This window comes from Balaenoptera musculus, chromosome 11, assembly GCF_009873245.2.
Source record: "Balaenoptera musculus isolate JJ_BM4_2016_0621 chromosome 11, mBalMus1.pri.v3, whole genome shotgun sequence".
NCBI classification, from domain to species: Eukaryota; Metazoa; Chordata; class Mammalia; order Artiodactyla; family Balaenopteridae; genus Balaenoptera; species Balaenoptera musculus.
In genome coordinates, this window is record NC_045795.1 from 84,873,858 (window position 1) to 84,900,433 (window position 26,576).

Below are 26,576 nucleotides of genomic sequence, written 5' to 3' on the forward strand. Positions count from 1 at the left end.
CGGAAAGCCAGATTTTTCACTGGAACTTTCTCAAATATCAGTTGCCCCCAGTGAATTTTACACATAGATGCCATGGAGTCGTTTATCCGCATCGTCCAAGTCCTGTAGGTCTTGTACCTGTGGATCAAGCTCAAGGCAACCCGTGTAGGCACCATCCTATCTGTAGGATAATACTGGCCTCGTAGGGGCTCATCTGGGAACTCCATAAACGCACAGTGGTGGCCAATCCTCCTCTCTGTCTGTCCTGTTGTTTCAAAATAGTACAGACTAATAAAAATAAAATATTCACAAAATGTAAAAACGGTTACTTCAAGTCCCTAGCTCCTACTGTCCTTTAGAAAGAAGTTCTGAAGTCACTGAGTAATTTCCTTTCTCCGATGTTCTAGCTGTGTGACCTTGGGTAAGTTATTTAACCTTTCGTTAGGCATCCTGAGCCTCGGTTTTCTCGTCTGCAAAATGGAAATAAACGTGTCTACCTTATACAGAGGTTATAAAGGTAAAATGAGCTAATACAGAATACCTAACACACAGCAAAAAGAATGGGTGTTACCACTGCTATTCTTATTTATAATTAATTCCTCTTTTTTAATGACTAGAATCAAATCCTGATGGATTTTCCTTAGAAAACACCTCTTAATGTTCCAAAAAGAAATACTGCTGAGCAAATACCTTAGGAACAATTTCACCAGGAGATCCCAAGAACTGCAACCTCTCGGCACATCAGCTAGTCCTGGATGGCATGTGTTTCCGAGGCAGACAGAGCTGGGGTTGAAAGGTACTTACAGCCATGTGACCAAGAGTTCTCCCCGAACCTCCCTAAACCTCAGTGTCCTACCCCGACAATGCAAGCAATTAGAGTCACCACCCAAAGACCTGCAGCAAGGTTCAAGTGGGAGAATCCCTGTACATCATTTCACAAAGAATCTGGTACCTTCAAACATTAAATATATGTCAGCCATTATTATTCTTGCATTTATCTGTTCACACAAAACACTGATTCAACAACCACTGACTGAATGCCACCACGTGCCAGGTGGTGTGTGGCTAAAAAACAATTCACATGGTCTGGGCTCCCATGGAGTTTACAGCCCAAATGGGAATGCTTACGTTGAATAAACAGACACAAATATATATATAATGACAAACCTTGACACGTGTTATGAAAGAAAAGAACAGGGAGAAATGACTAAGGTTTATCAATGACAATATTAGGTTACATTGTAAAGATTTTTCTCCTGTACCCAAAAGAACACAAAAATGCTGTATTTTTTTGCCACCAACAATTGCCCAGGCCACCAGTATGGAAGTTTTGAGTACACATATTCTAGCCTTTTCCACAGAGGACTCAATATCCTGCAGGGCCTTGCTTTTAGCCAAAACCAAAGCAATGTTTCCATTCTTTTGAACCCAGAGGAACAACAGGCTAAGTTTATGTCTGTAGCAGATATGCAAGTGACATATAGCAGATACTCAAGTGACAGGGAAAAAAAAAAAAAAGGTAAAAATGAAACAGTCCACCCTTAAGGCCATCCGGTCAAAGGCTCAACATGTTTCGTTCCTGTGTTTCTTTATGAATCATCAATATCATTAGAATCGTAAGAACACAGCATACAGATGGGGCCCTACAAAGCCGTCGGGTGAACAAAATGAAAGGACCATGTTCTGGTGACTCATAATGGTTCCATCTGGCCAAGCCAAGAAAGACTCCACTGCATGACATCAGGTGACTCCCGAGTTTAAAGATTTATCTGAATTTGTTCTACAGCCCTATTAGTAGAGTTCTCCTTTACCTCTTCCTACAGTTTGCCTAATGGTCGAAGACGCACAAAGGTAATTACATTCACATTTTATTATGAAGTCAGTGAGTCACTAAAAGTACAAGCTAGAACTTACGTTTTATTGTTTTTCATTATGTATTATGTGCTTCATTGCCTTGAGGGTCATATTTTTCTTGGGGGAGGAGCTGTAAGTATGGAATACTTATTTTGTGGAGGACATGCTTTTCTTTTCGGTCAGGGTTTTTGTTTTTAAGGCCACAGGATCACTCCAGATTACTGGAATTCCGCCAGTGAAGTGTGGTACACTATGCTTGATAAGGAATAAAGATTTGGACTTCTGAGATACAATACGCAGAACTGTTCATACTCAATATATACCCAATACAAAATACACAAAATATGACCCCCTGCCAAAAATGAAAAATATCAAGGAAGTCCAAGAGAATTCAGTACAAGTTTGAAAATACCTTCCCTTTTTTTTTTTTATCTATGCCTCATCTTAAATTACATTCCCCAACTAATATTCTGAGTGTTGGTTCCACTTATTTAATACGTGATATTTGGATCCAGTGAAGTAAAGACAGATGCCAAACTTGGGGCAGAAACTTCTTCCTACTTTAACCAGCATTCAGGACTTTGAAACCAGCCCAGAACTCCATCAGGAAACCCAAATCCAGAGAAGAAACAAGAAGGGCATGCAAGTTCATGGTTATACCTATAAGAAGGTATTTTATTCATTTTAATTAACACTTAAGGTAATAACTATGTGAGAAAAATGTATAGCCAGACATAGTAGCTCCCCACACCCCTCCCAAAAAAAAAGGTAAGAGAAGGGAGAGGATTAATCTATAAAATCCCACTTCCTCACACTCCCTAGGCTATCACCATAGGCACAGCTGCCATTTACAGATTCCCATCACATGCAGGTCCTGCACTAAAGCCCAACCTGCAACCACCAGCCCCTGACTCCGCCTCAGTCTTCATGCTGATGCAGTAAAAGGGTTGTTTTGTTTTGTTCTTTCCTATTTCAGACATGGGAAAACCAAGGCTCAGAGTGGCAAAGTCACTTACAAAAGGGTCAGACAGCTAATAAGTAGTTAAGAATGAAACCGAGTGCCTGGCACCAGAGCCTGTACTTGTAACCACTACACAAGAGTAGACAAATGCCAGTCCCCACTGTAGCTAACAAATTAACCTTGTATGCAAAGCTCATTTAATCTCACAAGATCTTTCTGAGGATATACTATCATGTAATAGAGGAAGACGTAGAGATATAACTGGGTTAAGTAACTTACCCAAAGACACATGGCTAATAGGTGTCAGAACTACAATTTGAAGTGAGAGTCTGAACCATGAGCCTTTAAACCCTCTCTAATACTAGGCCCCCAAATATACTCACCTTACGTTCAGTGGAGGTGGATGGTACAGACGTGGAGGAAAAGCAGCAATTAGGAAGGAAAAACAATGTTTTCCCACTTGAGACCTTAATCAAGGTTATGTCATATGCCCTTCCACCAAGACTGTCAAAAGGTTGTCCCAAAATTGTGAGTAGCAAAACTCTAACGTAACCAAGTAGCATGGAAATTCACCAAGCTTACTCAAGGCTTTGTTCTACCAGGAAATGGGCTCACAGATACAACTGATGTATAACCGTCTACCATCAACTGAAAGAAAGAAGAACAAAAGGTAACCAACCTAAATGTCCAACACTTAATGTCTTGTCTGGAAGGAAAACAGTTAACCAAATTATGGCTTAAATGAGTGATTATTTGGGGAGCTGGGGAGTGTGGTATTTAGAACTGTGTGGTAGCATTTTTGGTTGTCACAGTGACTGGTGGGCATCAGAACACTAAATACCCTGCTACAAGGTGTGGCAGACACCCAAAGAACTGTTACGTCTCAAATAGTGATGGCACACCCATGAACAAAAACAGTAATCTCCACACAGGCAGGAAACTGGTTTTACTCATTCCAAAGACATGAAACAGGCCCTGCCCCCTAGAAGACACCTCAAAAATTTCTGTGCAGTGACTAGATCATATATTAGACAGTCAATAAAAATAACTGTTATAAATATGGCAGCATGAAAACAGTTACCATGGAGAAACAAAGCAAAATACAAAGTTATAAGCACAAGATGATTGCAACTATACATTTAAATTCGGCATTCAGAAAAGACTAGACGGAAATACACTAAAATGCTCCTTTTTATTTTTTCACACCAGTGAGAGAATTAGTGATAGTCCCCTCTACTGCTTAAGTAGGACATTATGATGAAAGAGTAAAAAATTTCAATCATATTTAATTGGCCAAAAGATACCTAGAATCAAGAATACTGGAGCACAATGGTCCCTAAATAAATATAGTCCAGAGAAGAGTGTGACAGAGTTTCTGAAGAAAGATAAATTATGGCTGTCATCTGGGTATTTCTAGACGGATTTATTGCACCCTCACCTCCAAATTCAGAGTACTCTAAATTAAAGTCAAAAGTTTACAGCCCCTGCCTACCAAAGTCTTCCTCATCGAATTTCCCATCTTTGATAAGCACATTACTATCCAATGTCAGGCAAGCTCAAAGTATGAAGACATTATTTTTTCTTTTCCACCCCATGCCTCCCATCCCCAAACATTCCCCTTATCCTCCCAGCCTTTGATCCAACTTCTATACCGTCTGTCCCCACCCCCTTCTATTCCCAACATCAGCACCTAAACTCAAGATCTTTCCTCTCTCCTGAAAGCTGCCACCATGTTTTCCTACACTTCCTCCCTAAAGGGGAGTCAGTTTCCCATCATGCGTAAGCAACCCCCAGCAGTTTTATTAAGCTAGCTAAGATGACAAACCACGTTGTAAAATTCTCAGTGGAAGTAAGCAGCTATGATTTTTTAACGTAAGGATTAGCACAGAAACTAAGTGTGATCTCAAACATTTCTACCAAAATCTACCTTAATGGCAATGAGGGGAAGCGGGAGGATGGTAAATGGCCACTCATGAAAAAGGAGGGGGGTCTGGAAGCACAAATCAAAGGGGACCTAAGTATGCAGGAGTGTCAGTGTAAGCATTCAAAATCTTGCATAATATGCCAGCGTAAATTCGGCCATTTAAAATATTAGAATGATGTCTTTTCCCACAAAAGTCTTCAAGGAAAACGTGCCTCTTCATGGCGGTATGCCAGAGTAAATTATTCTATGATTTAGCAAGATCCTGACTACTACAACGTAGGCCTAACGGCATGCACATCCTAGTTTGAGATTTACAGGTCTCCATGACAAAACAGGTGACTTCAAAAGAACAGATTATCTGCTGGCATCTCATGCAAACATCACTAGGTTTGTTAACTATTTGATTCTCCAGCTAGATGTGTCAGTATGGTGTACACAGAGTCAAAATGATGGAAAGAGGTTTTCTCACAATCAGATTGTAATCCATGGGGGAATATTTATTGTGGTGCTGCATTTAGGGCAGACGAAATGAATTAATTTGAAAAGCATTTTGTCTCATTTTTTCTTTATTAAATAAAAGAGTGAAATCAATTCGTTCTCTTCTTTAGACAATAAATGGATGAAATTAATTAGTTTTTTTTTTTAACTTGAGCAACATCTGAACCCCCTTTTAAGGGAAAGAATTTCTCAAAGATTGATGATTTTAGAAATATGGAACTTATATGTTCTATAGCATGTAGTTCTATAGCATAGATGTTCTATAACAGTGGTATCCAATAGAAATATAAAGTGAGCCACATATGTAATTTCTAATTTTCTAGTAAGCCACATTAAAAAAATAAGAAGAAACAGATAAAATTAATTTTAATGACACATTTTATGTAACCCAATATATCCAGAATCTTATCACTTCAACATGCAATCAGTGTCTTTGAAATTCGGTGTGTTTTGTACACTTAGCCCGTGTCAATTCAGGCGAGCCTCAGCTACACTTCATGTGTCCAGCAGCCACAGGTGGCGGGCGCTAGGTATTGGAAAGTACAATTCCAGATGATCACATTGCCATGTCCCATGAAAAAGAAAACTTCCTGAAAGAAATTTTTATCTGATTCTGTTTTAGAAAACTATCAATATCGTCTAGGTTGGCTGTATTTATTTCTACATGGAAGTTCTTTACCAAATCTAGATGGGAGTTCTAAGGAATTCCTATATAAAGTACCTTTCACCTCAAAAAAGTTAATTGCCTCCTTAAATTCTAGACAAAGCTAGCACTCATTAATCAGTTCTGTTTGTCTGTTTTAAACTTAAGCTTCCTGTCCTTTGGTCTTATTCACAGTTTAATAAAAATAATTAAGTATATGACATTCCCTGGGCATCCTAAAGCTTTAAGAATCTGTTTCATTAAGGAATTACTCAGTCTGAAGGAAAATTACTGACACATCCCCATTCTCCCTCTTGCTCTTGGTAAGTGACACCTATGATTTTCAAAGACAAATGGCTAAAGATGAGGGCCTTGATGTATCACCAGAGCCTTGAGCTAGTGCTGTGGGTACAGCTTCCTCCAGCTGGTTTCCACCACCTTTCTTCCTGCTGCAGTGGGTGCGCTGTAAGGATGTGACACAGCGCCCTCCAGAGGACGCAAAAGAAACAGCATAAGATGCTGCATTTCACCCATCTCCCCCCCCCCCCACCCCGCCCCCGCTCCTCCCCGCAACTAATAATTATGTAAAGTTTCAAGGAGATGGAAGTGCCCCAGTCCAGCCAGACCCTCAAATTCTGGGCACTTAATTCTCTTCCCATTTCCAAAGAATTCTTGTGTTTCCAAGTATGTTTCTAATAGGCCCCCAGAAAATGTAAAACTCTCGTAATCCAATGCAATTGAAGCATCAGAAAATAAAAAGTCTGAGAATTGTGTGTAGGCTGCCATGAGTTGTTGGCTCATTATTCTCATTTCCTTAATAAAATACACTTTTAAAATAACTCTCCATTCCTATATTTATGGTAAAAAGTAAAAACATAACATTTTGATTCAAATAATTACCTCAACAAAAGCAATTCGGAAATGTACAAAATCATACAACATAAAAACAAAGAAACATTACTAACACCCTAATACTATTTCTCTTGTCATATTTATTTAGCTTTGCATGCATAATGCTGATTTGAATATTAGTGCAACATCCAACTCAGGTAACCATGACGCCTCCAAAATAGACACAAGCAATAAACATGACTGAAATCCTGTCAGATTATTCAAGTGACATCAGAAAGGTAATTTCTAATACTGAGGATTTGTATCCATACATAAAGTACTAACTGAAATAGATCTTCAGAATGAAATTTCCCCAAATGATTAAAGTAAAATGTGAAACCTCACAGTTTATACAAGACAAGAAACATTTGGCTGCAAATGGTTTTATAATTTTGCTAATTAAAAATTATCCCATTTTCACTTTGGATTCCTCATGTAACAGAAACAGGAATAACCTTACCATGCCAGAAACACAAGCAAATGATTAAAGTTCTGCTCTCAAAAAAATCTTTAAAAGTTGGCAAAACATTTCATTAGGCTACAAATCAAAATCCGTCTGTCCTTGACATCTCTTTAATGCCTTCCAGATTCCACATCTACTTTTTTTTTAATCACTCACTGAAACACTTAGAAATTAAAATATGTTAAATACCACTCATCTTGGACCTCCAGAAAAGTCTCCTGATATCATACAACCTCCAGGCCCCTCCACATGAACCACGGTCCCCTAATAACACCAACTGATTTATGGAAAGTATTCAATAAATTTCACAATGAGAAAAAAATACATAATATTCCCAGAAACATGCCTTCATCAATAAATCTGCTACATGTGAAGAATATAAATAAATACTAAAAGGGGGCCATCGTGAACTCTCTCTTCTGATGTTTGCCAAGTGGAAATGGGTACAACTATGATTAAAAATAAAATCACTTTCAAGCTTCCAAGGTGTTACCAACAAAATATGCTTCGAGAAAGAAGAATGCGAGTGGCAGGGGGGTTGAATGATGAACACGTATTTCTCTGTAGAACTAATGAAGGCAATGTTTACAACGCACACTTATTTATTGATGCTTCCCTTCCCCGAGCCCTCCATGTGCCATGGAGTCAGTGTGTATTAATGGCACTGAAAACCAGAGAACCTTCCAACTGCGAGTTGCAGCAGTCACTGTGTCAGTGGAAACAATGAATCACAGACATTCAACCTGGGATGCGTTGTGGCAGCACCTTACATGTGTCACCAATGTGTCATGTGACATGGCTGTTGCCATGGTGAGGTTCCATGTTCAGGAAATGTGTTAAGTCTTGTAGGAGGCACCCAGCCATCCCCCAAGTTACCCATGCCCATGAGCGTATTTTGAAATCTTTCTACTGCCGATAACACTGTGATTGCCTTCCTCTCTGGGAGTCTTGTTGGAAGAAAGAGGGGAGAAAGTCATTTGGGAAAAGCTGAGAGGAAATGAAGTATTCCATCCTCAGTGTCTGTGTGTGTGGGCTCCAGCCCACTGAGAACAGCAGTATCTTTAAAAATAATTCATTTCGACAGTTTCGATGGAATAGAAGTGGACTCTCCCCACGAAGGAAGGTGATTTTTATGTTACCTGTACAATTTCCATGCATTAAAACAATGGATAAAGCAATAGAGACCGAGAACTACACAATTTCTTAAGTAGGATAGAAAACTATACAGATTAAGAGTATACAGATAAATAATCCTGACGATGTTAACCAAAAAAATCCTTCTCTTGAGCTTTTTTACGAGTTTCCAACTTTATTCCTGAAAATAGGAATAAAGATCGTAAGAGACTCACAGTCATGAGGATGAAATAATTTACTGCAACTAGAGGATTGAGTGGAGTAGCTGGCACACAGTAGGCCCACAATAAGCTGCTCCTGCAGCCACTAGAACCATCGTTACTACCATTGCTTCTACACAGCTACCCGGCTCAGAGCAAAGTGAAGCCTAAACTGACTCTCAAGGGAAGATTTAGGATTCTTTAGCACTAGGTTCCTTTACCTGCCAGCTTCCCACATTTGGAATTTAAGAAGCGGGTTAAGAAAAGTCAGAGTGGTTCCCTTCCAGATGATAAAGATGGTTTTGTCGAAAAGATGCACTTTTAAGTGAATTCCACACAAATGTAGACACATACAAAAAATACGCTTCTGTGGCTATCGGTGCCGTGAGAAAACAACCCAGATGGCTACAGGACGCCTAAAACCAAACGAGAGAGAGAGAGAGAGAGAGAGAGAGAGAGGAATGGCTGAAGGAGCAAGGGATTTTTAGCCAGGAGAAGACTCAAAAAGGATATGCTATTTGAAGATATTTGATGGATGGTCACATAGAAGAAATGGGTTTCGTAGAATTTCAAAGCACCAAACCAAAAGATTAAGTGGGATGCCCGTGGGTGGTAGATTTCAGTCCAGTGGAAGAAAGAACTTCCTAGCCCTAAGGGCTGATCAGTGATAAAACGGGCTTCTTGAAGAACAGAAGTTCACCACCCCAGAGTTACTCAAATAGGCTAGGTGTTCTTGTAGAACCAACAGGGCCCCAAAGATTTGGGCCCAAGATGCATGTGGACAGCAATAGGCTTTAATATTTCTGTGAACACTAAATGTCTAGGAGTCTCTGAATGTATATGATGTACCTCACTAACGTGCATAGTTACACATAAAAATTCACATCCTGGGACACTCCAGAGAGAGAACGGCAAATTTGCTATAATGATTTCAAACCACATTTTTTTATTTAGGGAATACTTTAAGGCTGATAGCTAGCTTTATCATTCACCGAAAATAACTACATCCCAACTTTTTTTTTTAACACCTGATGTGTATTAACTCATCTAATCCCACAATCATTTATGAGTTAGTTACTACTATTATTCACACTTTAAAGGTCGGGAAACTGATGCCCAGAGCAATGTAACTTAACCAAGTTTATAGTGATAGTAAGTGGCAGAGCCAGGATTCAAACCTGAGCTTTCTCGTGATATCCTGTGCTCTTAATCACCACATTTAGCTGTTCATTATACATTCAAGGTTCTACGGCTTGGCTCTGGATCCTGGAATATGTTTATTTTTCATTTAACAACAACAAAAAAATGATAAACTAACCATGTGCAAGGCTTTCAACATAATTCTACCTTTGTTGTATTCTCTCTCCCACTTCCTGCCTTTTTTTTATTACAATGGACATTTATGTGAAAACATATTTGCATCTCAGGGGTTCATCATCTTTTCTACATGTTTATTCCCCAACTGCAACCACAATAATTTGGCATCCCATCATAAGGGATGGCTTGCTGAAAAACCAGAAACTCATTACTTCACATCCCAGTAAGTTTTATCATGATACTTGAGAAAGAAATAATCCTCTAGATTATTCTCCTAGACCTCTCTTGGAAAACATCCTTGTTCATTTCTCTTCTCTGGTCCTACATTTTCTCTGCCTCCATGTTGTGTTATACCTCGGCCTCCATGCTATGAAAATGCCCCACTGCACGAACCCACTCTTCCCCACGGCTCCCCTGGCCCTGACTCCCCCACCTGTTTACAAGGTAAGACATGAGGCGTCTTCTCTCCAGAACGTTCACACTCATTTTTGTTAATTTTAAAAAAATTTTTTGAAATATAGTTGATGTGCAACATTCTGTTAGCTCCAGGTGTAGAGCAAAGTGATTCAATTATACGTATACATGTATAACATATGTATATTTATATGTGTATATATGTATATATATTCTTTTTTAGATTCTTTTCCATTAAAGGTTATTACAAGATATTGCATATAGGTCCTTGTTGGTTATCTATTTTATGTACAGTGATGTGTATATTTTAATCTCAAACTCCTAATTTTTTAACATCTTTATTGGAGCATAAATGCTTTACAATGGTGTGTTAGTTTCTGCTGTACAACAAAGCGAATCAGCTATACATATACATATGTCCCCATATCCCCTCCCTCTTGCGTCTCCCCCCCACCCTCCCTATCCCACCCTTCTAGGTGGTCACAAAGCACCGAGCTGATCTCCCTGTGCTATGCGGCTGCTTCCCACTAGCTATCTATTTTACATTTGGTAGTGTATATATGTCCACGCCACTCTCTCACTTCGTCCCAGCTTCCCCTTCCCCCTCCCTGTGTCCTCAAGTCTGTTCTCTACATCTGCGTCTTTATTCCTGCCCTGCCACTAGGTTCATCAGTACCGCTTTCTTAAATTCCATATATACACGTTAGCATATGGTATTTGTTTTTCTCTTTCTGACTTACTCCACTCTGTATGACAGACTCTAGGTCCATCCACCTCACTACAAATAACTCAATTTTGTTCCTTTTTATGGCTGAGTAATATTCCATTGTATATATGTGCCACATCTTCTTTATCCAGTCATCTGCTGATGGACATTTAGGTTGCTTCCATGTCCTGGCTATTGTAAATGGAGCTGCAATGAACATTGTGGTACATGACTCTTTTTGAATTATGATTTTCTCAGGGTATAAGCCCAGTAGTGGGATTGCTGGGTCATATGGTAGTTCTATTTTTATCAAACTCCTAATTTATCCCTCCCCTCAACCCTCTTCCCCTTTGGTAACCATACGTTTGTTTCCTATGCCTGTGAGTCTACTACTGTCTCATTTTTTATCATTCTGGTCTCCAGCCCTTTCTTTAGGGAAAATCAAATGATACACATTATAGGCCTCCTGGTCTCTATTCTTCCTTCAAGATAAAATAAGGGATATTTAGGAAAAAACAAAAACCCTGTTTTAACCATTCAATACCAACTCTAAGAGTGTTGTTGTGCCCAAGAACCACTTGTAAATAATTCTTATATTTTTCCTTAAACCTCTCAATTTTATTAAATGTTGCATTTAAGTAGTAGTATCGGAGAAACTGGACTGATGTGCTAATAGTACTTTGCTACATATTTCATATATAATATATATATTAAAATAATACCTAACTCTTAAATTTTCAAAAATGTCCGTTTGTGACTCGAGAAATTTAACCTTAATTCCACTGGTGAGATACCCAACATCTATGAGAAAACACTGGTGTTGAAGAGGATATAGATCTTACATGTCAATTTCTGAGTCCACTTTTTTTTCTGGGACTTGTTTTCCCTTTCACTTCATCTTTTACCCTCCACCTCACTTTTATTTCAGGTTCATATTTTTCTTGTCTTAAATAAAGGAAGGGGGAGAGGGACCTCACTAAACTTCACTCTAAATCAATAAATAATCCAATCACACAGAACAAGACTATCTCAAGATGAAATGTGAACAAAAGCTGATGTTATTATCATTTCATCAGAAACTGGAGAGCAAATGATCAGGCCCAAGCATCGTCACAGAGCGAGAACAAAGGACTGAACCCTCACCACTGCTTTACGCTGCATCTTCTTTACAAACCACGGGCCCTGGGGCCAAATGGAACCCTACACTCATGAGCTACAAGTAGTTTTTACATTCTTAAAGGGTTGGGAAAAAAATAAAACTACTGCTCCTCTTTAGTGACCTGTGGAAATTACGCGAAATTCAAACATCTGTAAACAAATGTTATTGGAAACACAGCCATGCTCATTCAGGTACGAATTGCCTACGGCTGCTGGAGCACTACAACACAGGCGAGTACTTGTAACAGACCAGGTAGACTGCAAACCTCAAAATATTTACTCTCTGGCTCCGAAAAAGTTTGTTGATCCCTGTCATCAACAGAGAAGTTAGATGACCCTTCTACCATCACACACATACAGAAGCTTTTTTTTTTTTTTTTAATTATAAAACTTTTCCAAAGAAACACAGTAGCAAGAAGAGTAAAAGGAATCTCCACGAACTCAGCACCAGGATCAGACAAAAAGCTCTTCCCTGTCTCAGGGCACTGCCTGGAAGCACAGACAGCCCTGACCAGCACCAGCCTCGTGTTCCCCCATCCTGAGTTTCAGCTCCCCTAATCCCTCCTGCAATTCTGAGGACTATTAACCATCCTAAGAGGAAAACTAACCTGATACCTTTTTAAAAGCAGCAACATTATTAACAATTAAAAAGCTGCCACCACACATGCACAATAACTTTCTTGTATCTTAATATGCATATCCATAGTCTGATTATAACAGCCTGGACAGATTGACAGGAAATGACTGAGTGTAATGGCTCCGAAGGAGACACTACATTGATCAGTAAATAATACACGTTTTTGGAAACTGTCTAACTGCATATTTACACATGTCAACTCTTATACACTTTGGTGACAGAATTCTTTTTCAGACATCTATGTAAAAAAACTCTAATACTGATTTTTAAAATGTTTTTAATAATTACCAAAAAATGCTTCTAGGATATATAAGGTTTAAATTATAACCACCAAAGAGTGCCACCTGGAGCATTAACTGCTACATCTTTAACATTCCCAGTTATGTCAGGGTACTTGCAAACGTCTCAAAAAGGTTAAAATATAGTTTCACGTAACACATACCTAGCGCTTATTAGGCGCCAAGCACTGTATTAGGACTTCTCACAGCCAACAAGGTAGATGCTACCACTGTCCCCATTTTGCAGAGGAGGAGAGGTTTGGAGAGCAGCCTTGACTTGGCCAAGGTAACCCTATCAGTGAGGCCTGGGACTAGGACATGGGTTTATCTTCTCTAATTCAGAGACCAAGCTCTAGGCCTGTGCCTGGATGTGGGCCTGAAAATCTATATTTAACACGATTCAGGTAGCCTCTGGATCACACGCTGAAGAACACAGCCCAAGGACTTGGAGGTAGAAGAGAAGAAAGTCCAGTGGGCCCTCGGTTCAGGTCCCCTGTATCCCTTCCAAACACTGCCCACTGGAGGACTAGAGAGAAAATCTATAACCGGTGTATCATAGCCCCTGGCACGTCACATGTGCTCAGTTATGACAGCTATTCAACCACTGTCATTTTTTATAGGTTAGGGAAGGCTTGTATGTCAGGTAAAGTCATTTTTACCTGTATTGTCCAGAAAATTACTTCAACTCTTGGCTGATTCAGTTAGCATCTCCTCGCCCTAAGACTCCGTATCAATTAAATTACACCAGCAACTGAGGGCTGCCCAAGGTGGTGTGGAGGACAGAAGAACAAAAACCTGGTTCTACCCGGTGACTAGTTTCTCAACACCAGGCTAGATAATGAGCTAGACCAGCCCCTCACTGCCCCCTCCCCAATGCACACAGCTTTTTTATTATAAAAGTGGTCAAATATATAAAGAAGTAGAGAAAATAGTGATCATGAACCCCATATGCCCACCACCCAGACTCTAGAAGATCAAGATTATGCTCCATTTTTTCTTTTCTGAAAGATGTAAAAGGAAACATGTTATTTCGCCTTTATACAACCCAATATGCAACATTAAAAATTATGGAGAAAAAAAATCCCCTTAATAACAACTGAATGCACATGCTGTAAGAAAAATTCCACAGAGCATACCTGAAACTAGCCTCCTGGTGCTCTAGCCTGCAAGTCTATCCTGGATGGACAGAAGTCCCTGTAGCCCATAGACAAGGGGCCTAAATGCACGTGACAAAGTGGCAGACCTGACCTTGTCAATGCCTGGCTCTGGCCCTGGGCACAAAAGCCCAGGAGCGCAGGTTTTCCCTTTCTGCACACGTTCTCTGGATCAGCGGTCCTGCCGGTCCTATGTGGTCTGTTCATGTTGTATCAAAGAAGAAAACTCCTCTCCTCGGATATTAGGAACTCCATGAGCCGCCATCACCAAAAGCATCTTTATTTAAGAAGAGGACCTGAAGGAAATACGCAACACTGAGCCCAACTGCGTGAAACTGAGAGATTTTAGATTTAGAGGAAGAGCCCGGTGAGGAAGGAATATTTTTGAAAAATTTTTTGGAAGAAGTTATTCCCATTTTTTTAAATCACTGGTCCTATAAAAATCCTGTGTGCAGATTAAGCTGCCATTTTAAATGAGTTGGAGTCCATTTCTTCCACAAAGACAACTAGAAGCTACAAAATCTTCCTTGCCTAAATCAAAGGCCCTTAGAGAACCATGGAATCAAAGATGAGGACGTAGCATGCCCTCCTGGTTAAGACACAGGCTTTGAAACTGGCCCACCTTGAGGTAAAACCCACTTGTAAAACCTGCTGTGTGATCCTGAGTAGTAACTTAGACACTGAGCTTCTGTCTTCTCAACAATAAAACCAGAATAATAATATCCAGAACACAGAGACGCTGTTAGAATTACATGAGATACCTAACGTGATATCCAAACCACTGTAGGAAAAATAAATGCCTGATGACTGGCTGCTATAATTACTCGGTACAAATATTACTAAAACCTCACAGAATATGAGGAGGGATGAAAAAGATTTCATCTCATGAGCCTCTTCCAATCACTTGGTTGGAGTTGCATGGAACAAACACTGTGTACAGAAAATCCAAGAGCCACCACCAGAACAGACCATAATAGGGCTCACAGATTTTGGCATCCTTGACCAAAGCCAACCATATCCTACAAATATGGCCCAACAGGTTACCAATTCACATGTTCACAACCACTTTCCAGAAGTCTGGTTACCATGACCATCACAAACAATCAAACAATATGTTGAAATGAAATTACAATGTACATTAACTAAATGGTACTTCAATACGCTAATTGCTCATTTTTCTTTTAAGGAGGAGTTAAAAGGATGGCAGTTCTCAACAGGGCAGGGCAGCAGCCTGCATATAAACTGAATGGAAATTTCCTTCTCTTAGCCTCCAAGCATTATTTGAACCAAGTGAAGAGAAAACCGATTATTTTCAAAAACAACATGCCATGCAGCTGAAGTTCCTAGAATTTTACATCACGGAAGATATCATTTGAAATATAATAGCTGAATGCCTTCCTCCCTGGTACAGCTTGCTTCAGTGTATTGATAAAAACCAAGATTAATATGAGAAAGGAAATTGCAAGAAACTTGCCCTGCACCGGTCAGCACCTGGTACATGTGTGTGCCCCTCCCTTTAAGAAAGAAACTGCACTCGGAGAGGGAAAGTCTCAGTTTAGCTTTCACCCCACCACTTCCTTGCTGTGTCTGAGCCTGAGTTAATGCACAGGTAACAAGAGGGTGAGGAGAGTCTCTTTCTTGTCTTTTCCAAAGTTACATAAATTGAAGAAAAAAAACAAAAACAAAAACCTACAAAACTGTAATGTTTCATACACATAACCCCCAAACCAGCTAAAAGGTAGGAAATAAACTGCCTACCAAACCACACAAATACGGTATACACGTGATGTCAAAAATCCAACTGTTACACAGCCACATAATTGCCAGAACTGTGCGTAAGATCTTCTCATTAATATAACACACATTTAACCGCTGTGTGCCAGATATTGGGGTAAGTCTAGGATTTACAAAGACAAACTACAAAGTCTAGTCAAAAGCCACTTGCCTGACGTGATTCTGACCACACTCATGTAAATGGTGAATTGGTAAGCTTGCCTCCAAGAATTTAAGTGGAGTAATTCTGAGGCCACACCCACACTGAGCAGAGGAGAGAATGCGATCAATTAGTGATGTCTGCCAGGGGCACAGGGATGGGCAGGGGTGGGAGAATTATAAAATCGAAAGTGTGTCAAGAATGTTTGCCACTTTTGATTTAGGCAAAGGATTCGATGCTTTGTGCAGATGTCAGGGGAACAAAAGCCTGCCCACTACATTAAAAGTTTACAGTGAATTTGTATGTCCAGAAAAATGTGTGTATAATCCCATAAGGGGCTTAGAGAGAAATGGAAAATATCTGCAATATAAATGCAGATTACCTTTATTACAAAATTGGATCATATTCTCATTCCTAGACTAATTTCCTATATCATAAAACCTATATTCAATTTTATAAATAGCATACACCAAGAATCATAAATTCAGTTAATGCAGAAATATAACAGATTTTTTTTTTTTTTTAATAAAAGTGAGAAAAGGCTGTTTTAGAACAAGTATCTGAAAGGACAGAAAGGGTTCTTTCTTTGAAGATATGTTTTTTCGTCTGACTCTACCTCCTTGGGGACATAACTAGAGAAGAAATAAATTTCACAGCTAATATATATGAAGTAACATGTTTAACATTATCCAATGAATTTATATCTACCTACACCATATAAATTTATCTCACATAAACTGTCACCTCCAAGAGAATTCATTAAAACAATGTTATAGCTTCCGAATTAAATGCAATCTTCTAATTGGAATTTAATCTTACAATAGTAGTTGGCGGATTTTCTTTTTTAATTGACAAATGGAATAATTCATTAGTTTGTCTTACAGTTCTATGGGAAGAATTTAACAGTAAATGTGACATAGAGACTGGCTAGCCACTGCTGTGAGGTACTGGGGGGGTTGTGGGAGGGAAGGGGGCTTGGAGGTTCTTTCATCATCAACAGAACTCCTCCCACTGCTTATGGGCGGGGAAGGATGGACACTCTTCCTCTCACCCTCCTGAATTACGGCATTACTAATATATTCCATTACCTCCACGTAGATGTCATGTTAATTTCTGATCATCATCAAGCCAGACAATGGCTTCCCCCTTGGCCCCTTAGCCAATTAGCTATGTGGAAAATAGTCAGCCAATTACATTACTTGTATTACGTTAGGGACTGGAGAGAGAGAAGCAAAATAAACGCCTCGAAAATACTTCCGAGATAAAATGTAAGTTGACACTGTCTTCCCGTGCTGGAGTCCAAGTTATACAATCTGATAGGCAGCTGCCAGCACTCATAACTGCTTATTAAATCTAGGCTCTCTTTATGGCGCGAGTGAAGATCTGTATTTTTACCAATATTAGGTTCACTGTGTTATGAAGGAGACCAAAAAACTTAAGATCATTCGCTCCAGCTTATAAAACATATTATGTAGTTTATTAAATTGTTAAAATTACTTTTCAAAGTCAACGTTTCAGGGACTGAAGTTTCAGCACAACAAAGTGGCCTGGCCCACTGACAGCTTCCCGCACAAGGCAGCTCAGAAGCGGAGCCCACCTGCAAGCCTTCCTGTTCCCAGACGCCTGCTACCTGCCCCACCTCCTCCCGGAAGCTGCACCACCACCACACCGCACCCCAAAACCAATGACCAAAATCCACAGTCTTGAGTTTTATAAAAAAAATCCAGGAACTTCCAGCCACCAAGTGGCCCACTATCAAGCCTTACGTGAGAAGGACTATTTTCTGTGTTTTTACCGCTTTCTAGTAGGTCAAAAGCTGGGCATTTGATTATGAGAGAGACCCAAAGAGGAACTGTAGGCAAATAAGGAAAAACAACCGGTGACAAAACAATGCTGCATGACTCTTACGCTCTTATCCCAGATCCACCAGCAAGCGACGGTTTACTGGCAGGAACGATGCAATGCCGAGGCACAGGCTGACAAACAAGCCAACATATTTGCCATCTACGGTCAACTTTTCTCGAGAAAACTCTATGCAAATCCAGACTGTTATTATCACATTTATTAATAACACTGTGGCTAACTGCCTATTAAATATGCATAGACTTAGCCGGTCTTCACTCTTGGAGTCTCGTGACGTGCATCAGATAGGTACCAACATCAACTAAAGCTTCACGCCGGCCGGGGGAAACAGGAGCCAACTCTGATTCCCTGCTGGCGAGGGCATTAAAGAATCACATCACAAAGAGACGCCTCAAGTGCTCAGCCCTTCTTTCTCTGTATCCTGCCCCTAAGCTAATTTATTATGCAAGCATGGTTATCACCAACATAAATTGAGTACATTACCCAACTACTCATTTTCTGAACTTCAAATTTTGCCATGATGATCTACGTGTGTAAACCTTTTATCATATGGCTTCTTTTCTTTCTTTTTGTTTTTTATTTTTTATTTATTTATTTACTTATTTTTGGCTGTGTTGGGTCTTCGTTTCTGTGCGAGGGCTTTCTCTAGTTGCGGCAAGCGGGGGCCACTCTTCATCGCGGCGCGCGGGCCTCTCACTATCGCGGCCTCTCTCGTTGTGGAGCACAGGCTCCAGACGCGCAAGCTCAGTAGTTGTGGCGCACAGGCCCAGCTGCTCCGCGGCATGTGGGATCCTCCCAGACCAGGGCTCGAACCCGTGTCCCCTGCATTGGCAGGCAGACTCTCAACCACTGCGCCACCAGGGAAGCCCCTGGCTTCTTTTCTTTGCACCAGAGTGAGGAGATCTCTTGTTCTAGCTGTCTACTGCTGGGACTGGGACCTTGTTCTATCATGAGGTCACTTACCACGAAACATTTCACTCAGAATTGGAGCTGATTTCATGCCTAAAGACTCCAAGTTATCAGCTGTAACAATTAACCGGTGTTTCTTTTGGTTACTTGATAAACTGTCAAGTTCTAAAAGCCGTAGGACTATGAATACGTTTTTGACAATAGAAGGATTAACTAGCTATCAGATATACAATGCATCGCAGGCCAGGTTATTGCATCACAGAGGAAGAGAATCAGTCCTTTAATCAAACCTCGAAGGTGTACTCTGAGGATAAACAACGATAAAGAATCACAACACATACTCCAGCTCATCAGATTTCAGGGATCTCCACTTCCTACTAAAAACACAGTGAAGGCAAATTGATTACAATCTGATAAATACAAAGCATTTCCTTATTTAGAAAAAACTGGTAATCGACTGGGCCTAACTGTATTTTATCAATTCAAGAGATATCATTTTCATTACAGTTCTTCAGATTGATTTTTCACATAGCAGGCCTTACCCAAATGAAATTAATGAATAAAATGAGCCTGGTCTTCAATAAATCCATTCATGTGGTTTTGTTCAATTTCATACATCAATTTATGACAGTGACATTGAGTCAGACTCTCTCAGTACTGAAGACAGAGATGACAGGTAACCTCAAACCTGAGTTTGTTGCTATTTCAATACCTTCAGCAGAATTCCAACCACTTCTTTGAATTCTCATGTTTATACGAGACAGACCCGGGCTTTGTTCTCAACTCTACCTGGATCCCCAAAGATAGAACTTTTTATAATGTCTGCTATCTGCTCACTGGTCTACAGACCACTCACAAAAGTCTATCATAGCTGGTTAGCAATAGAAAACCTCAGAAGAACTTCACAGGAGAAAGAACCACAGGACTTGCCCAGGACCACCCCATAAGACGATCAAAGCACCCTAACAGATCTAAAATTCCATGACTCCATTAACTATTAATTTTCATGGTGCACACCCTTGCCTTATGTGTTACTGGTTTCTACTTGCTTTATTTCTTGCCACGAAAGAATACTGTAAGGAAGATATAAGACTCTGGGGCTTCCCTGGTGGCGCAGTGGTTGAGAATCTGCCTGCCAATGCGGGGGACACGGGTTCGGGCCCTGGTCTGGGAGGATCCCGCGTGCCGCGGAGCAACTGGGCCCGTGAGCCACAACTACTGAGCCTGCGCGTCTGGAGCCTGTGCTCCGCAACAAGAGAGGCCGCGATAGTGAGAGGCCCGCGCGCCGCGATGAAGAGTGGCCCCCGCTTGCCACAACTAGAGAAAGCCCATGCACAGAAAAGGAGACCCAACATAGCCAAAAATAAATAAATTAATTAATTAATTAAAAAAATAAAATAAAATAAAGCTACTTATTTAAAAAAAAAAAAAAAAAGATATAAGACTCTGTTTTTCCTCTATCTCCAGCTCCAGCAGAATGAAATGCAAAGGATAAGTAGTCAGATGCCAAACTAGCCTAAGTGGAAGTGAATTTTAAACCCCACAGGCTCTTTGAGGATCATCTGGTCCCTGATATTTGGGCTGGTTGCTTCACCAGGGCTCTTTTAATCTATGAAATGGGAAGGATTTGTCAAAATGACCTCTAACTGTAAAATCTTTAAAAAGCTGGCCCAAACAGCTAAATGCAAAACAACACCTTAAAGAGACACATATCAGCAAAGAACGTTTACAGAACTGCGGGGCTTGGATGTCACAATCTCTGTAATTGAGATAAGCTAGAGAGAATCACTGAGGATAAAATAACCTGGGATACAGCTCTGACCTAGCCCAGAGACATAGACATCTCCATTAGACTCTCTGGGCTGCAGATGCTCCATCTGTAAAGTGAGGGGATTTAAATAGCCAACTTCTAGGGCCTTGTTAGCACTGACAAACACGACACTCTAACCTACCTGCTTTCTTTTAAACATAGGAAATCAAAACAGACCAACTTGCCCCATGTCAGCTAGCTATCAGGTCTCCCAATTTCTAATACAGTGCTCTTTCTACTTCACTATACTTCCCTCCATTAAATAGAATCTGTTTCAAATACAACTCCACTAAGACAAGATGAGTTTATGCCAATGGTGCTTATCATTAAATGCCATTCACTACAAAACTGAAACCAAATGGTTCCCCATAAAGCTGACCTCGTGTTATGACAAAGCTACCATTGAATGATGTCAGAGTTTTTACCCAAAACACCTGGCCTCAACCAATTCTTGTCTCTGATAAAGGCAAGTCACAATTGTTCATTCATTACTACAGGGGAGCCCGTGAGTTCTGAAGAACATGATAGATGCCATCAAATATACAGAAAAAGAGCATCACGTCCCTTCTAACTTCCCCCTAAAAATTACAGTGAATAACCTGATGAGGAGAACTATGATAGAAAAAAATGCTCATGAGTCTTTCTGAAAATCTGATAGACCACAGTTCCCAACCCTTTAACTTTCTCAAGAGCCCCAGTCATGTGGAAGGCTTGCGATGGGACTTCCTCAATGAACAAATCAGACTTAAATCCCCCACCACCACCCACGACTCAAGATGAGGTTATGATTGTCTTATTTCATGGTGGTTCATTTTATCACCAAGTTTTAATGGGACCAAAAAAGCAATTACTCTTTCAACCACGCACGTAGCTCATCATCTAGGTAGTCCACACTTCGGTGTATGCGTAAAAGAATCATGCAAACAAAAAAAGTTCTCCTGTGTCCTATTATGTCTTTTATAAATCCTAAGATCATTGTCCAAGTTATCCAAAAAGGTTATACCAGAAAACAATGACAGGGTGACTCTTCTTTCGAAACGCGAGTCTCTCATCTTCAGTGTAATGGTTCTGATGAATTTGGGACTTTTTTCAGTTTCCTGCACTGTGCAGGACCCCTTCAGCCAACATTTGGTCTTATGAATTTTCAGACGAATAATCGTAAATGTTCACTCACCCTTTTGGCCAGCAGGCATCACATCCGTCTGTTCATGGTTGACAGCAAATCAGACAAGGGATTGAAGCCCTCACCATTGCCCAAATGTTTCGTTCGGAAACTGGAATTGTCAGCAAAAGCTCCTGGGACACTGCAATACAAAATTTTTTTTTTTTTTTTTTTTTTTTTTTACACATAGCTAAGATGTAACTTCTAAAACCACCACTTCCTTAAACTTGAAAACAGCACGACAGACATCGAATCTAGAGGTAGGGGAAAACACCTTTCAAACGAGGGTATGTCAATATATCAAGTGTGATGTTGTAAAATATGAACCGGAAATAATGTTTTGAAAGATACAGTTACCAATTACTTCAACACATACCCTGAAAGGTTGTTGTTTATTGCAGACTTTGTGCCAAATATTTTATGTATTTTGGCGTTACAAAAATATTTTTTGTCCAATTGTCAAGTGCCCAGGTAACAATAAGCTGCTTTAGCTCAAATCTGACATGGATAAATGTATTGATTCCTATTAAGTAACTCTCTTTTCCAGAAGATAAAAACATATGAAAATAAAATTATTTCAAACATAACAGTGAACATCCAAACTGGGAAGAGGGGTAACCATAATCATTTTCCTCCAAAATAATTCTATAAATGTTTATGAATTACATAAGGAGCAAGACTCAGAGATATTTCCATCAAGAGAAAACATACTACGTAATGTGTAGACATCCAAGTGGAGAAGCCTGAATTCTGGACCCAGTATTGTCATCAATCACTTGTGTGGCTCCAGGAAAGCCATTTAATGCCTCAGGATCCCAGTTCTTTAATCTGCAAGGTCAAGTCATTAACTGATGCTCTCCACATCCCTTCTTCCTCTCAGCATCTTTGTCTTATTGGTTAAAGCACACTTATTCCAAATAACCTAAACTATTAGCTTCCCCTTTAAGCTTCCGGATTAAAAAGAAGGTTTTTACCACAAATCACTCCTATGCTGATCTACCATCAACACCAGAGCTGAGCTGTGGGCAGAGGGTCGTGCACCTGAGCAGAAGAATTCTCACCCTGGCACTAGTGCCAAGCCTTGGTGCACCTGCACCCTCGGCAGCTGACAACATTCACTGGGTGCCCAAGGAAGGCTTCCATTCCTCTCCCAAGAGTACGGCTCCAACTCCTATGGAAATGTGCCCACATGTACTATAGATGAGTGTTTCTCAAACTTTAGTACGTGGAAGGATAACCTGAAGAGCTTTTTAAAATACAGATTCCTGGGCCCCATCCCCACAGACACTGATTCATTGGTCTGGAATTGGGCCTGAGATTCTGTATTTCTACCAAAATACCAAGGAAGGTGGATACTGCCAATCACAGTTTGTGTCCAAATGATAAAGCCCCGTCTTCCAAACTTCAGGTAGCCTTGAGACCCAAGAAGCATTTCCAAGGCTCACGGAAGCTCTGCAAAGCTACTAAGTCGACGTCACGTAGCAAAAAGAAAGGGGCTGAGGATGCTCACCATCTTTAGGACAAAATCTTTTTCTTTCTCTGGCCTAGAAGACCCTGCATACTCTGGTCACCTTCTGCTGCTCTGACACTGCTGCCAGCCACCAACTCCATAACCATGTACAACATGGATGTGGTGGCCTTCCTTCCCTTTCAAGCAAGCCAAGGGTTTTCCTGCCTCAGGCCTGGTGCACTGGCTTTCGCAGCTACCTGGAACGCCACGATCTTACTCCTTACACAAGTGGCTCCGTCTCAGCACAGGGTCTTAGGGGCAAAGGCCACTTCAAGAAAGCTGTCCCACCTACCTACTTAAGCTAGGTCCCCAGTCACTCTAATTACATCATCCTATTTGCTTTCTCCAGAGCTCTTATCATCACCTATAAACTTTTTTCTCATTTATTCACTTGTCCTCTCCACTAGACTATAAACTCCACACGATAAGGAAACGTCTCTGTTGGGTTCATCACTGTCCTCCGAAAATTCAGAAGAACGCTGGGCTCACGGCAGCCACTCAGCACAGACTGAGTCAACAAACGAATCAACAAGTGAAAGAATTAATTCCTCAGCATCCTCTAAACGTACAACTGCCATTTATTGAAAACTCATGCTGTACTGCATACTGTTTTCAAGTATTTTACAACAGGTATTTCATTTAATTCTATTCTTACCACCAAGTTCCTAGTACATACTCTTACATGCACATAAGAAAACTGAGGCATGGAGAGTTTTAGTAACCTGCTCAAGATCACACAGCTACAGGGGCTTGACTCTACACAGCTTGCACTCACAAGGAATCCATATTTTTCCAGCCAATACACTAATACAAAAATTGTGTGTGCCTACCTTGCACTAGACACTCTTCTGACTGCAGCTTGCCTGAGTGAGTTTTGGTTGCGAGGCCTTGTAGAGGATACTTAACCCTTCCGAACTGAGCTTCCTTGTTCATATGGGGAAAGCTAAGGTGTTCCACAATGACCAGGCAGGTAATGCAAGTGAACGAGGCAGGCCAGGTATAAGGTACAGGGAGTGAGGAGGGAGGCGGCAGACTGGAGGCCCCGGGCTTTCTCAACTAAGAGGGCAGCCAGTGGCTCCACAAGTCCATTATTGCCACGTGGCAACATGAACCCAGGGCTACAGGAGCTTTCAATTCCACAAACAAAGGCAGAAATCCAGATGACTATTTTGTGAAATGTCCTCATTTTTCAAAGACAGCAGCTAACGTTTTAATAGTACACATTAAAAAAAGAAAAGAGGGCTTCCCTGGTGGCGCAGTGGTTGAGAATCTGCCTGCCAATGCAGGGGACACGGGTTCAAGCCCTGGTCTGGGAAGATCCCACATGCCGCGGAGCAACTAGGCCCGTGAGCCACAACTACTGAGCCTGCGCATCTGGAGCCTGTGCTCCGCAACAAAAGAGGCCGCGATAGTGAGAGGCCCGCACACCGCGATGAAGAGTGGCCCCCACTAGCCGCAACTAGAGAAAGCCCTCGCACAGAAACGAAGACCCAACACAGCCATAAATAAATAAATAAATAAATAAATAATTAAAAAAAAATACTACTGTATTTATTTAAAAAAAAAAAAAAAAAGAAAAAGAACCCTTGCAACCCGTGTAACAAATTATGGCTAGGGTTACGCCACGGCTCAGGTCTGCAATTCTACAGGGATTCGGAAGCACAGAGAAGCTGCACAAGTGGACACAGGAAACCACAGTAGGTATCTGGGCAGTTAAGGGCTTTTGAGAGCAATTATCTTGAGCAAGTTTTGGAAGGAACTGGAAGATGGGTGGAAAAGGGATCCCATCAAATCAGTACATCATGGTCAAAGGCTTACAGGCGGATGAAACAGGCAAGACACACCAAAGAACAGCGGTGAGGAGGGAGGGATCACGCTTCTCTTCAGCATGGGAGCAGCGTCTGGCTTCTAGCTAAGACGTAAGTTGGTCAATCAACGCTTAAGAGTATCATTAGTGCTGTCCGGTTTGACCTCCTAAAACACTACAGTCCCCAGGCATATCCAAAAATAAAGGACAAACTATCACCGTGGTGTGTGGAATTTTTCTGGTTTTGTTTGTGTGTTTTGTTAAGAATCCAACTGACCCAATACTGATTTCCATCTCCACCAAGCTCTATAACTCTAACCAAAATACTATATGAATGATATATACTGTAGTTTTTATATGGACTTATAGTATATATACTATAAATACACTCTCTAGATACACATACATATAATACATACATACACATATACACATATATATATATAAAATACAAGCTCTATAACTCTAACCAAAATACTATATAAACTAGATACTATAGTTTTTAATATGCATTTATAGCACATATACTATAAAATACATACTATATATATACATACTACAATACATGCACATATACTATAAAATATAAGCTGTATAACTCTAACCAAAATACCACAAACTATATACTATTCTATAGCTTTTCAGGTGTTCATAGTACATATACTATAAAATACATAACATATACATATATATAATATACACATATATACTATAAAATCAAGTTCTATGACTCTAACCAAAACTCTGACCTCTAGAAATGAAAAACATAGCAACTGAAATTTAAAAGGAAAAAAAAAAAAACCCACCAGAAGAGAAGATAGTATCCAAATAAATTATCCAGAACACTGCCCAGAGGCAAAAACTATCTACCTAGAATTATATGCCCAGAAAAATTACCTTTCAAAAATGAGAGTGAAATAAAGACCTTTTCAGACAAACAAAAGTTTATCACCTCTCTACAAGGACATTCAAAAAGATGCATTTCAGGCCCAAAGAAAAGGATTTTAGGAAGAAGGTTGCTTGATCTAAGAAGGAAGGGGGAGCCAAAATAATGGAGAACTCTGGAGTAAATGAAAAGTGAATGCTTTAAAATGACATGCAGGTCTCAAAATTTAAAAAAAAACACAAGTCTGGCAACCCCATCACTTCCTTCCCACCTAGGCTTACTCGTTCACACTGGCTGTCAATCACCAAGGTCCTGGACTGCAAACTTGATATGGAACGAGGGCACCCGCTTGAAATGCAGATTCCTGCCCAGAGATTATCAATCTGCATTTCCACCAGATACTCCAGGGAACTCTGATGAAGGTGCGCCCTTGCCTCTACTCTGAAGGGTGCTGCGCCACTGCAGGGCCAGGAATCCAGGGAGCT

The 26,576-nt window shown here is 40.4% G+C and overlaps 1 protein-coding gene across 3 annotated transcripts in view; it reads right to left on the minus strand.

The window, feature by feature from the left end:
* FOXP1 (forkhead box P1) overlaps nt 1–26,576 on the minus strand; it is a 585,986-nt gene that overhangs the window by 471,818 nt on the left and 87,592 nt on the right. For all 3 annotated transcript variants that reach the window (XM_036868301.1, XM_036868303.1, XM_036868300.1), the window contains exon 3: nt 21,901–22,030. The gene's annotated coding sequence lies outside the window, so the exon portion shown is untranslated. The remainder of the gene's footprint in view (nt 1–21,900; nt 22,031–26,576) is intronic.